Source organism: Onychostoma macrolepis, chromosome 05, assembly GCF_012432095.1.
Source record: "Onychostoma macrolepis isolate SWU-2019 chromosome 05, ASM1243209v1, whole genome shotgun sequence".
Taxonomy (NCBI): Eukaryota; Metazoa; Chordata; class Actinopteri; order Cypriniformes; family Cyprinidae; genus Onychostoma; species Onychostoma macrolepis.
Window position 1 is genome coordinate 14,647,192 of NC_081159.1, and position 14,265 is coordinate 14,661,456.

General features: G+C 36.7%; 1 protein-coding gene across 4 annotated transcripts in view; it reads right to left on the minus strand.

Moving 5' to 3' along the window:
• The window catches only part of fras1 (Fraser extracellular matrix complex subunit 1), a 121,665-nt gene that overhangs the window by 82,451 nt on the left and 24,949 nt on the right, over window positions 1–14,265 (minus strand). The gene's annotated exons all lie outside the window — the stretch shown is intronic.

Sequence of the window (14,265 nt, forward strand, 5' to 3'; positions counted from 1 at the left end):
ACCTAAATTCATTACTTCAGACTTATGTGCCCTCTAGAAGCTTACGTTCTGCAAGTGAACATCGCTTTATTGTGCCATCCCAAAGAGGCACAAAATCACTTTCATGGACTTTTACATTAAATGTTCCCTCCTGCTGGAATGACCTGCCCAGCTCAATCCGAGCAGCTCAGTCCTTAGCCATCTTCGAGAATAGGCTAAAAACACTAGCTTTACTAATCATTTTGTATTCTATCTATTTGTTTTCTTTCTATTTATTATACAATTAGCAAAAGCAAAAAGAGGCCTCTAACACTCTGTTTTCTTTTTATTTATCATATAATTAAAAAAAAAACAACAAAAAAAAAAAACCTTGCTTACGTGTACTGCGTTAAACTAACTGAGACTTGTTATAGCGCTTGCATATCATTGCTCTTTTATTGATTTTGATTGTTTCCATTGTCCTCATCAAGTCACGTTTGGATAAAAGCATCTGCTAAATGACTAAATGTAAATGTAATTCTCACTATTAACTAGGTATTAACTATGACTTTTGCCTTAATAAACTCCTAATTTTCTGCTTATTAATAGTTAGTGAAGTAGTTGTTAAGATTAGGTATGCTGATGAAGGGATGTAAAATATGGTCATGCAGAATACGGCATTAATGTGTGCTTTAAGTCCTAATAAATAATAGTAATATGTATGCTAATAAGCAACTAGTTAATAGTGAGAATTGCTCTCTAAACTGAAATGTTACAAAATATTCTTAAAACGGAGTGATTTTGAAATGACACATACGACCAAGATCACTAGGGTAACATCATTAATTTATAATAACACAATTTAAATTCAAATGGATGTTAAGAATATAATAAAGTAATATTAATACTTTGCATGGCCTTCAACTATCCACATAAATTGTTTAAATGCATCAAGCAGTAAGCTATTTCAGAAGTTTATTTAAACTTCCTGTGACAAATCAGATATATGCACACAAAACTTTAATTTGCTCTTACAGATCATAAATTCTGTACAGCTGTATTATAAATCACACACAGTGACAGTTTTCCTGAGGAGCCATCTTGTCAAAGTGACACTTTGAGCAAGTGTTGATAGGGTTGCACATTTCAGTACAGCACCTAGCCTCTGAAGTGACACTTGGCACAGATGTCTTAATGGGGAATGGCCCCAATGTGGCTTTGAATGGCCAGCTTGGAGAGATCTGAGCAGAGTCAATATCTCAGCAAACTGTTCGTGGTTTCCAGACGCCCAGAGTGGTGATAAAATCTCAGTCTGTTTGTGTTCTAAAAACACATCTCGTGTGATCTGTGGCATGCGGCACATTCAGCTAAAACTTGCACCTAACTTTATTGCACCTAATAGGAAAGAAGTCTAGAACACATTGTTAAAAATAAACATTATGTGAAAACAAAAATTTTAATATGTATTGTTCCAAGCACATATTCTTCTTTGGAACATGAAAGGTTGGTCTTTAAAGAATATTCTGGACACTCTTTTCCATGGAAGGAAAATAAATGAAGAGTAAAATAATTAAGTTTCAAATTAAAGACAGAATTTGCATTTTTGGGAGCAAGAGCCTTAATATCAAGGCAATGTAATGGAAATTGTGTTGACAATGCAGCTGCAGAATTAAAAGGGAAAGTGTGCTGTGCTTTCTTAGCTTAATCATAACTAGATAAAACCCTCTGGGACATTACTCACAAAACTCCAGGTATTTCCTGACATTTCATAAATGATAATCTTATCAAACCAATCAAAACAAAACAAATTTTAAATAAGCCTGAGCTAGCTTGAGATTACGTTCCTATTGCATAGTGAGTAAGCAGGTCCCTGAAGTACTACATTTTTAAATCGCTAGTTTTAGTAATGACAGAAAGCATGTTGTATATCTCCAGCGGATTTTTGGAGAATATTTGAGCAAGCAACACATTTGAGATAATGACATTTTTATTAGCTGAACAAAATAGGCCACAGAAGTTTGTGTTCTAAGCACAACAATCATAAAAAAAAAAAATGAAATGACAATTAAATGAGTCTCTGTTTGACATCAATCTAAGTAAAATATAATATACAGATTAAATGAAAAATTAGAAATGATGCCTTGGGAACTAACTAAAATGAGTTAAAGCTGATTTTTCTGAGCTATATTTGCAATGACCAGTCTCAAGGTTATTGTTAGTGAATGTATAAAGTTCATACTGTAGCCACAGGTGTAGTTCCATACAGTTACGATGAACATGTTCCACAAAGCTTTACATTCAGCAAGTGTTCAAATACTATTGTTTTTAATTAAAAAAAATAATAATAATAATATATATATATATATATTACAAAACAATAAAGTTGAGTTTTTTCTAAAGGTGGTTTTGCAGGCACGTTCACATCCTCCCAAAAAGCGAAGAGAGTGGGTATCTTTTTCAAAAAGCTATTTGGTTGATGTATTGAGCTGTCTGAAACACAAAGTAATCATGAATGAGCCCCTGGACCCGCGTATATGAGAAGAATCGACAAATAAGGACACTAGTTGGTGAAGCTAAAGATAGGTCTGGATTTGGTCCAGTTGACATGTTTAAGTGAACAGGAGCATACTGTGGGTAAGGTGTACCTGCACAATCTCCAGGGCACACGAGAGTTTGCGTGACAGAACATATTTGATAAATCAGCTGAGGAAGTAATGTGACATATCTGGTGGGCCACTCAGGTGCAGTTCAGATGCACACCATTAGCCACAGACAAACGGTCTGTTGTGTGCACTGGATGATTCAAGACTGTCTATATAGCGAGGAAAACAATTTATCTTCTGTTCCTGTGTCATTCAAAGTATCATGTGACTTTCTACTCGATAAGCAAAAACAACAGTGACTGTTTAGATGAAGTTAAAAAACTATCTGAGTGGAAACATCACATTAAAAGCTGAAAACCCTCTGGGTCGTGTGTAAATGTTCCTGTTTCAGTTCTATAAGTTAAAGACTAGTAGCCAAGCAAGCAGAAGGTAATTGAGTCCAAATTGAGCTGGCCTCGATTTGGGCAGTGAGAGATCAGCCAGAACCGAGCCATTGCGCAGACTAATTCAATGAGAAAATGTGCTAAATCGTATCCCCAGTCCACTAAAGCAGTGGCTGATGGCCACAGATATAAGCACAGCAACTTAACCTTCATTGTGAAAGATCTTAAGATGAGTAAGTTCATCCTAAATCAGCTATATAGAGGATATTAGTCATATGTGATGACAAAATTGTAAAATGTTGTAATTGTTCCAAGATCCATTCTTGTAAATTCATGTTTTATGCCTTGCAAACCTAAATGTTAATTGTCTGTTATGTATTCTACAATGTTGTTGCACATTTTGCTGATCTGTCACCAAGATAATCTAACTGGATCGCATACTGTAGATGAGGTTTTTTTAATTGACTTGAAAGCAGGAGTAAAAATGTGCTGCAATATTTTGCATTGATTGCCTTTGTTTTCGAGCAAAAGTGTTCATGGATTCATGGAGTTAGATTATAGATGTACACTAACGTTCAAAAGTTGGTTGGGTCAGTAAGATTTTTTTAGATGTTTTTGAAAGAAGCTTTACGCTCAACAAGGCTGCATTGCAAAAAAATATATATTTTTAGCTAAAAGTGGGCAAAAAAGTTTGGCAAAGTGGGCATGTGTAAAAAAAATAAATAACAAAAATTAAAAAAAAAAAAAAAAAAAACTGGGTGACCCTCTCTTTACTAACAACATGTAAAATGCATGAAGGACATCTGGTATCATGTTTCAGGAAAAGACGTGCGTTGAAGACAGCGCTACGTTTGCTGTTCCTTTGAATAAATCTGGGCTTCAATACATTCAAATATATTCAAGTTTCTACACAACTTCCTTCTTATGCCAGCCAAGCATGATTATATGCAAATTTCTTGCAAGGCAAGCGGTGAGACTAAAAGGTTGCCAAAAAGGACATCTAAATATATTTGTCACTGCACAGATATACTCAAATGGTCACATCTTGTTTAGAGAAATTAAAGCAGGAAGAAACATCATAAAAATGTTAAAAAAGAAAAAAAAGCTATATAACATGTTCTAATTATGCTTCCTTTTCAAATTAAAACTAATTTAAATGCCCCAGGGTGAATTTTATTCCCTCATTGTTATTTTTAATAGCCTGCATGAAACATAACATACAGTATGTTGTTCCCCCAAAGCAAATGTGATAATTACTGCCTTCTGAATGAGCAGAGATGTGTCTAATACGGAAAAATGGAAATGTTAAGTATGAAGACAATTTTCAAAGTGAAGTTCAAAATCGTCTAGTCCCCCTTGTAAACACTGAAATTATGACTATAAAATGAAGGCTGTCAAGACATGTAGCCTACATAGATTAGCTCCAGCGTAAAAAGAAACCAATAAATGATAGCTTTACTTCACTTTTATGTTGTGCTCACATCTAGCATACTGCATTTGGACATTTCATTTTGAAAATGATCTGGAAACCCAATAATTATCACTGATAACTTAATCAATCATTGAGGCAGTTTAACAGCAAACATTGCTTCCAGCTAAAATATGAGTCCTATATCCATAATATTGCTTTCTCCAGTGATGAAGTTGTTTCGTCTGAATCAGGAGAGAAATATGCAAAGATCAAGTACTTGTTTACAATCTTAAACAGTCCAAAACAGTTCTAAACAAATATGTTGGTTGGTATTGATGTAAGAGGACAACAAGAGATCAACTTTTTCACTAGAGGAAACATTATTATGGATTATGGCCAGAAGCAACTGTTTAAAGTTAAGCACCCCAATGATGGATTTGTTTCTTACAAACACGCAGCTTTTCACTTCATAAAATATTAATTGATGAACTGGAGTCATGTGGATTACTTGTGGATTATTTTGATGTTTTTGTTGATGCTAAATTTCTCCAAAATTGTTATGAGGAAGAAACAAGCTCATCTACATCTTGGATGGCCTGAGGGGGAGTAAATGTTCAGCATTTTTTATTTTTTTTATTTTAGGTCAACTATTTCTTAAATAAAAAGATTTCTAGAGAGAGAAAAAAACAATAGAAGTGGAAGAATCTTGTAACTAAAAAAAGGTTTCAAAAGCCATTTAGAATTGTACTCAACTCTTTTAAAAGATCAGATCAGCCAGATGTATCATGAACATTTCAGTTGATTTAATTTAAATAATAACATGTTACTGCAGACAGCAGCTTTCAGTTTGACGTGAGGAAAGCTGAATACTATGAGGCGCCATGTAGGATTTAAATCAAACTTCGCTTATCAATACATACATAAAATACGTGCATATTCACCTATAAATTACTCGCATATACATGTATACTATTGGATGTTCAAAATATATATATGAAATACACGTGCACATTAATATGAAATCCATACCAATACATATTTTGTTAGTAATGAATGCATATACACTTGTGAATAGCTTGTGTATACATATAAACTTGACGCATGCATACACCTAGACACTCGTTTATACATATAAACTCGATCCATGCATATACACCCACAACAACACACGCACATAAACTCGCTGCATGCACACACACCTATACATACTCGCATATACATATAAACTTGATCCATGCATATACACCTATAAACACTCGCACATACAGTGGGGCAAAAAAGTATTTAGTCAGCCACCAATTGTGCAAGTTCTCCTACTTAAAAAGATGAGAAAGGCCTGTAATTTTCATCATAGGTATTCCTCAACTATGAGAGACAAAATGAGAAAAAAAAAAAATCCAGAAAATCACATTGTAGGATTTTTAAAGAATTAAATGGTAAATTCCTCGGTAAAATAAGTATTTGGTCACCTACAAACAAGCAAGATTTCTGGCTCTCACAGACCTGTAACTTCTTCTTTAAGAGGCTCCTCTGTCCTCCACTCGTTACCTGTATTAATGGCATCTGTTTGAACTAGTTATCAGTATAAAAGACACCTGTCCACAACCTCAAACAGTCCAACTCCAAACTCCACCATGGCCAAGACCAAAGAGCTGTCAAAGGACACCAGAAACAAAATTGTAGACCTGCACCAGGCTGGGAAGACTGAATCTGCAATAGGTAAGCAGCTTGGTGTGAAGAAATCAACTGTGGGAGCAATTATTCGAAAATGGAAGACATAAAAGACCACTGATAATCTCCCTCGATCTGGGGCTCCACGCAAGATCTCACCCCGTGGGGTCAAAATGATCACAAGAACTGTGAGCAAAATCCCAGAACCACACGGGGGACCTAGTGAATGACCTGCAGAGAGCTGGGACCAAAGTAACAAAGGCTACCATCAGTAACACACTGCGCCGCCAGGGACTCAAATCCTGCAGTGCCAGACGTGTCCCCCTGCTTAAGCCAGTACATGTCCGGGCCCGTCTGAAGTTTGATAGAGAGCATTTGGATGATCCAGAAGAGGATTGGGAGAATGTCATATGGTCAGATGAAACCAAAATAGAACTTTTTGGTAAAAACTCAACTTGCTGTGTTTGGAGGAGAAAGAATGCTGAGTTGCATCCAAAGAACACCATACCTACTGTGAAGAACACACCGCCCGGGCAACGAAGGAGCATTCGTAAGAAGCATTTCAAGGTCCTGGAGTGGCCTAGCCAGTCTCCAGATCTCAACCCCATCGAAAATCTTTGGAGGGAGTTGAAAGTCCGTGTTGCCCAGCGACAGCCCCAAAACATTACTGCTCTAGAGGAGATCTGCATGGAGGAATGGGCCAAAATACCAGCAACAGTGTGTGCAGACTTACAGAAAATGTTTGACCTCTGTCATTGCCAACAAAGGGTATATAACAAAGTATTGAGATGAAATTCTGTTATTGACCAAATACTTATTTTCCACCATAATTTGCAAATAAATTCTTTAAAAATCCTACAATGTGATTTTCTGGATTTTTTTTTCTCATTTTGTCTCTCATAGTCGAGGTATACCTATGATGAAAATTACAAGCCTCTCTCATCTTTTTAAGTGGGAGAACTTGCACAATTGGTGGCTGACTAAATACTTTTTTGCCCCACTGTACATATAAACTCGATGCACGCACACACCCATAAAACGGAAGGCATTTCAATGTAAAAGGAAGCAGCGGCACTTCCGGCGGCATCTCCAGATGCCGGGACATTTGAAAATGCTTAACATGGCTTAATGCATTAAAACAGTGTTTTTAAAAGACCAAACTCAATAAACACATTATTAATAAAGCATACGATGTAGACAAGCAGATGAGTCCAGAATAAGAACGTTATGCGTTTAATTACGCGTAAAGCCTTTTCCTCCCATAACACGCTTAACCTGGTTTAAGGCGTCAGTTTATGGGCGTCGGAAGCAAAATAAATGTAGGTGGATCCTCCCCCAGAAAAAAAAAATTACTGCAGTATATGTCATTTTCTGTAGTCTGGTGCCTTTTAAATAACGGAGTGTCTATTTACACAAAGTGCAAATAGGCCGCCTTGTCGGCAGGGGTTATTTACCTCTGCTCACTATCGTAAAAATATTACAAAAGACAGCTATTTCTATGCAATTCCAGTGGCGTAAGTGGTAATGCGTGTACCACATTTTTTTTTTTTTTACAAAACCGCCAAACTCAATACACACATTATTAATAAATCATACTATACTGTACATAGTTTGACTTTATTAATAATGTGTTTACTGAATTTGGCATTAAGCCAGGTTAAGCGTATTATGGGAGGAAAAGGCTTTACGCGTAATTAAACGCATTACATTCTTATTCTGGACTCATCTGCTTGTCTATACATCGTATGCTTTATTAATAATGTGTTTATTGAGTTTGGTCTTTTAAAAACACTGTTTTAATGCATTAAGCCATGTTAAGCATTTTCAAATGTCCCGGCATCTGGAGATGCCGCCGGAAGTGCCGCTGCTTCCTTTTACACTGAAATGCCTTCCGTTTTCACTGAAAGTTCACGCACATCCACATATAAAATCACTTGCATGTACGTATATACACAACTAAAGAATGCATCTTTCTTATCAGAATTGTATACGTTTGTGAATTTTATTTTGTATGTTTGCGCTACTGTTTTATGGGTGTGTGCGCGCATCGAGTTTATATGTATGTGCGAGTGTTTATAGGTGTATATGCATGGATCAAGTTTATATGTATATGCGAGTATGTATAGGTGTGTGTGCATGCAGTGAGTTTATATGTATGTGCGTGTGTTGTTGTGGGTGTATATGCATGGATCGAGTTTATATGTATAGGGGGAGTGTCTAGGTGTATGCATGCGTCAAGTTTATATGTATACACAAGCTATTCACAAGTGTATATGCATTCATTACTAACATAATATGTATTGTATGGATTTCATATTAGTGTGCACGTGTATTTCATATATATACAATCATCCAATAGTATACATGTATATGCGAGTAATTTATAGGTGTATATGCACGTGTTTTATGTATGTATTGATAAGCAAAGTTTGATTTAAATCCTACGTGGCGCCTCATAGAATACTGGAAAAATTGATATAGTTGGTGTGTATTAGTGTATAAGTGGAGACACTGAATGCGGAAGATGAAAAATTAAGGAGAAAAAGAAACATGATCAAACGCTTTTTGAGATAAACTCCTCTGGATGTGGTCAAATGGATTTTTCTGTCAACTTGTTAGGCTATTTCTAACAAAAAGAGAAGAAAAAGCAAGCGCTTTAACTTATGTTGAACTACTGCAATGCTGGTAATAAAGCTCAACATGACTTCATTCTGTCAGCAATGCTTCATTGATGTTAAGAGATTATTTATTCATGATTGTCCCATTATTTGTACACCTTTAATACAAGCAACAAAAAGTATGCAGCACCTCAGCCATCCAGTGCACAAACTATGACATTTTTCTAAAACCAAAGTTCACATCACTTCAATGGGTACTTTTGCCCTATAACACGACCATTGAATTATTAATGATAAAAACCTTGAAAGATGACAGGGACAATAACACCACTGCACTCTAACCAGGTAAATCTGTTGACTTGTGCATTCTACCTGTGTAAATAAAAATACTTTCTGGAAGGTAGTGAAATTCCTCTAGACACAACAAAGAGTGATGGTAAATTATTTACAAAAAATGGCTTTGTGGCAAAACCTGTTCTTAGATTTGCCATGAAAAAAGAATGGCTTTAAGTATCCTGTTTCCGACACTAAAGAATGTAGGCAGTATTACGTCTGTTAATGGTTAACATTTATGTGCTGGATGGTTGATCATACAGATTTGTTCCATCAGAAGAGTCCGTTCACTCTCTTATCTTAGTCAGTCATTTTACTTCAAATATAAAATTGTATCTACCATTCAAAAGTCAGGGGTCATTACTTCAGTCTTCAGTTTTCCTTTAGAATAATTTTAATATGCTACTTTGGTATTTTAAAAACAGTTCTTATTATTATTATCAATGGTGAAAAGTCAGTTGAGCTGCTTAATATTTTTGGGGAAACCACAATACATTTTGAGGATTATTTGATGAATAGATATTTCAAAAGAACAGCATTCCTTTGAAATAGAAAGATTTTGTATTATAAATGTCTTTTGATAAAATTAATTAAATAAAAAAAATGGTTATGTCTGAAAAAACTAAAACTGGCTACATAAAAAAGAATTTTTTCCCGACATAAAAATAAAGGGGATTTAATATTGATAATAACATTGAAGACATTGTATGATTATTCCTTAAAGATAAGGTTTTAATAGTTTTAGTAGTAGTAGCCTATTATGTTCTGCCCAATGTCTTAAAGTGAAACCAAACTTTTATTTTGACGGGTTGCCCTGAATACCTTTACATTTCTGTATATGATATGAGGATAGTTTTTCTCAAATGAAACGCTTGAATGCTCATCAAGTGACTCTCAGAGCAGTTCTGGAGATGTTGTTCATGTATTTATGTCCTCATTTAGTGAGACAAGAGACATTAATATCACCGCAAGCGTCGCGCACTTCTGTATGAGTAATGCCGAGTTCACACTGCACGATTTTAGCCCGATTTTTCACTCGCCGACAGGTTTTGATAAATCGCCGACAAATGCCCGACATTGGAGGCAAATCGGAGCTCGTTCACGCGAGTGACAATCGCGCAGTGTGAATTATCAAAGACGCGATCAGAGAGAATCGCCGACACGTCGCCGACGCCCGCGAAATATTTGGCATACTAAATATCTGGAGCTGTCGGCGATTCACAATCACGCTGTGTGCAATGATTTCTGACTGAAAACTACATCACGATGACCTTCAGCCAATGAGAGACAAAGATACAGGGCAGAGGGAAGCTCGGTGAGGAGTTATAGACCATATCAGTATTTTAATATGTACAATTATATCATACAGAAACAAGCACAAACGCTTGACCAGCCGCAACATCAGCATAACAGTTACTGCAAAATTATTGTTTACCACTCTTTGCAGAACACAATCCCTGTTCCCTGCATCTCCCTCCTGTTTTGTTGTGAAACGTGGTTTGCGGATCAGACAGAGTTGTCGGCGATTCTTCCTATTGTGAAATCGTGCAATGTGAAAGCCCCTGTCGCTGATCCATCGTGCAGTGTGAACACAGCAGCGACTGAATGCTACCCCAGATAGTCGCGCAGTGTGAAAACAACAGCGATCCGACCAGTTTGAAAATCGTGCAGTGTGAACTCGGCATAAACAAACCCACGTGTCTGCGCCATACATTAACACAGAGACACGCAGAAGTCATATTCAAATAGGAGTGGGAGTGTGCTCACTTGTGTGTGCGCTTACGTTTGTGTGTGTGTGTGTGTGCGCGCGCGCGAACCGGGGCGGAACTCCGCTGTGCGCGCGATACAGAGAGCGCGACCATGTAACGTAGAGACAGAAATGACATGCTGTCGTGTAAATAAGATAAATAACATAAGGCTGTTTAGTTTGTTTAATAAAAGAACAAGGTATAGACCTGTTCTATAGGGTAACATTGAATGACTTATTTTGTGGTCTGGGGCTATAGAGAAAATAAAATTAAATAAAATTAAATTGGCCTTCAAGGGGGACGGGCGCCCCCCTAAAATAATGGTAGGGGAAACACTGAGTTGGGATGTACAACTGCAACAGAAATATCAATGGCAGATTCAATTAAAGAAAAAGTATCTTTTTTTTTTTTAAATAGCATCCCTGACAAAGCTCTTAAAATGATATTTAAAAAGTTTTGCAAGCTATGACAGTACACAGCTCTTTTTACATTAGTCTTATTGACTGTCACGCCTTGTGCAAGGGGTGTTTATTTATGTATTAAAATTAAGTTGTAAAATGAAAACAAAACATTTGACAAACACTCTGTTGGGACGTCTGCTGACACAGAATATTGACTAAAATGCAGCCATAGACTATGGTCTGTGTAAACAGTGCTCTGTTGAGGAACACTTTAGATATTGATTTAGAGCTCACCAACCTTTCCTCTGGCATTTTTGTGAATCAAAAAATCCTCATATTTGCACTCAGCAATCAATATTTTATAGAACAGTTTGTTGTCACTCTGCTTTAAAGCTGCAAGTAAATATTAAATTCTCAAGTGTTGTTTGTATTTGATGTTTGTATATAAATGACACTAATACACAACACATAAATAACATTTGAGACTTTCACAATTGCCAAACTAGACTTGAGTTAAAATAATGCTGTTAATATTTCAACCAACTTCCTGCATGCATTATCACTGGAACTTTGTACCTTAGGGCATGCCGGGCCAGGACTGGGCCATGGGGTGGAAATGAGGATGTATGGATTACAAATTGCCAAGAGCTTTGACAGCTTTAGAGGCCAGCAGGAGCCTATCAGAGCAAGCAGGCCATAAGCATGCCGACTGTGAGCAAAAATCTGCAGTCAATCACAAAAACTCTTTGAGCAACACTCAAGGGGTCTGCGGCTGAGCCAAACCCCACTGAGGGCTAGAGAGCTGGAGACAGATGGATGTCAAACTTGGAGGACGACTGCAATGAGCCTATCTCAGCTCCCTCCAGATTCCATGGAAGGACTGGAAGGGGAGCTAGACATTTTACAAAAAGGGCCTGTACTAAGAGGATTATAAGCATATGTTTGGGATTAAAAAGGGTACTCCAGGTCAATGGTACAATTCACTTTTTCACTGCTGAAATACAACTTTTTCAAGAGAACACTGACAAGAATAGATTGTTAATCAGCAGTGCTCCTGGAAGCTAAGCCTTATGCACAAAGGTTTGCATACTACAGCAGAATCTGTGTAGCAAAATGGAGTCTGCAACACATTTATGAACAAAACAAAGCCAGACAAAAAACTAAATAAAATAATAAAATAAAATAATAAAATAAAATAAAATAACTGCTGTGCAGTACTGAACCTGGCATTACAATGACACAAATCTTTGTAGGACTGCACAGTACTGTACCGAGTGCTAACATTGTCATTGAGTTTCATTATGCCACTGGCCTGTTTTATCACCATATGTGGAAAGCAATTTCTTCTCTCTTGCTCTGGATGTGAGAGTTCAATGAATAAAAGATGATACGCACAGCTTGAGTTTGAAGTCAGTTACCAACACTACCATCTGATAAATTGTAGGAATCATAGCCCAGCATGCATCAGAATCATGTTGGTCAAAACTGTTTGCACATTGCATATAAACTGCATGCAGATGAAATTAAAGTAATATCCACTGATGAAAATAAATATTTTGTTCATTCTTCAGTGCTTTTGTTGCAACATGAATCACGCTGACCACATTTTTAATTGCAATTGCTTCAGATTGCTTTTTGATCATGACTTGCACATTTAAAAAGCATGTGATAATTGCATTCCTGTCCACACTGAGCTAAAATTCCCACAACAGTAAAAGTGTGCAAGTGCATGGTCAAAATGTTTGTAAAGATATGGACATTTACAAGAAAAGCTTGTTATTTATACTTCAAAATATGTGCAAACAAAATAACATACATACTTTTCAAAGGCCGCTTTGTAAGTATAAAACATTTATACAAAAGGCCGCAGAACCTGTGCCTCGGCAGCGCCATGTACACTTGGAATTACTGCTATTTGCCCTGAAAAGCGAGCGTATAACAAATTTCATAAATAACTGAGTAGGTAGTCACAGAGAGCTGGTGATTTGTCTGCTACAGTATTCCATAGTAATCAGTTTTTTTCCCCTCTCACTACACTTCTCCCTGAAGGTTTAAAATGATTGTAACTTTTAATTTAACTTACCGCTATGTTTGTGAATACTGAACACAGACCAACATGACTGTACAAACATGGCAGCCTTAATGGGGCAAATGCATTTGTAGTGACAGGAGTATATGTGCATGTGACACAACAGCTGTGCCCTCAGGTCCTGGAGAATTCAGGTATGCATCTACAATTAAAGATTTCCATAGGCCTGAGTGAGCCCTCGTAAATCTGTCCCAACATCATAGGCAGATGGATTAAGGAATGAAGCATTACGTGAACATAACAGGGTTGCTATTAACCCCTAAAGATACATTTCTCATTTTGTTTTCTGTTATTAAAACTGCTTTCTGCACTCCTCTATATAAAAAATAGAATAGAACATACTTAACATAGAGTGAACAAAAGGAATCAGTACATTCCTAAATATAAAGCTCAAGCATCAAAAATACAAATCAACAACAACAATATTGCTTCCTCAGTAAAATCTTTTTTGACAGTGTAGTATTATTATTATAATTACTATTAATAATAATATTGTTTAATTAAACCTCACAATAGAAAATAGAAGGTAAGCAAAGCAAGTTTTCCCACACTCGAAATTTTTGCTATGAGAGAAATGGCCATACAGGATAATCATGGCCCAAGAAAAGACTGGCACTGAATGGCACAGTCATTTCCTTCCCATTACAGTGCATTATCCTGCAGGAACAGAGCCTAACGGACACTGAAGTGTTTAGTTTCAATCAATTTGTCAGTCTGGAAATGAAAGAATGGACTGACTCGGGTATCCCTGGGATGGTTTATAGCTTACTGGCCAGCTGGTCTCAAAGTTTACACGTCTGAGGGGTAGGTTTAGCAATTTAAGATGATGTTTTCAAAGATGGATTTGAGCCTCGATGGTCTGAGCTGAACACAGCTATTTCAATCAGTCCTCTCCCCTCCCAGTCTTTAAAAGGTCAGGCTAAAATCAATACCACCTACCACCTAATCCAAGACAAAGAAAAACTAGCTGTCATATATTAATGCATTACCATTTTCCATTCGGTCTGGTGTAACATTGACTTCTTTTAGTACATTAAAGCACATGCTGAG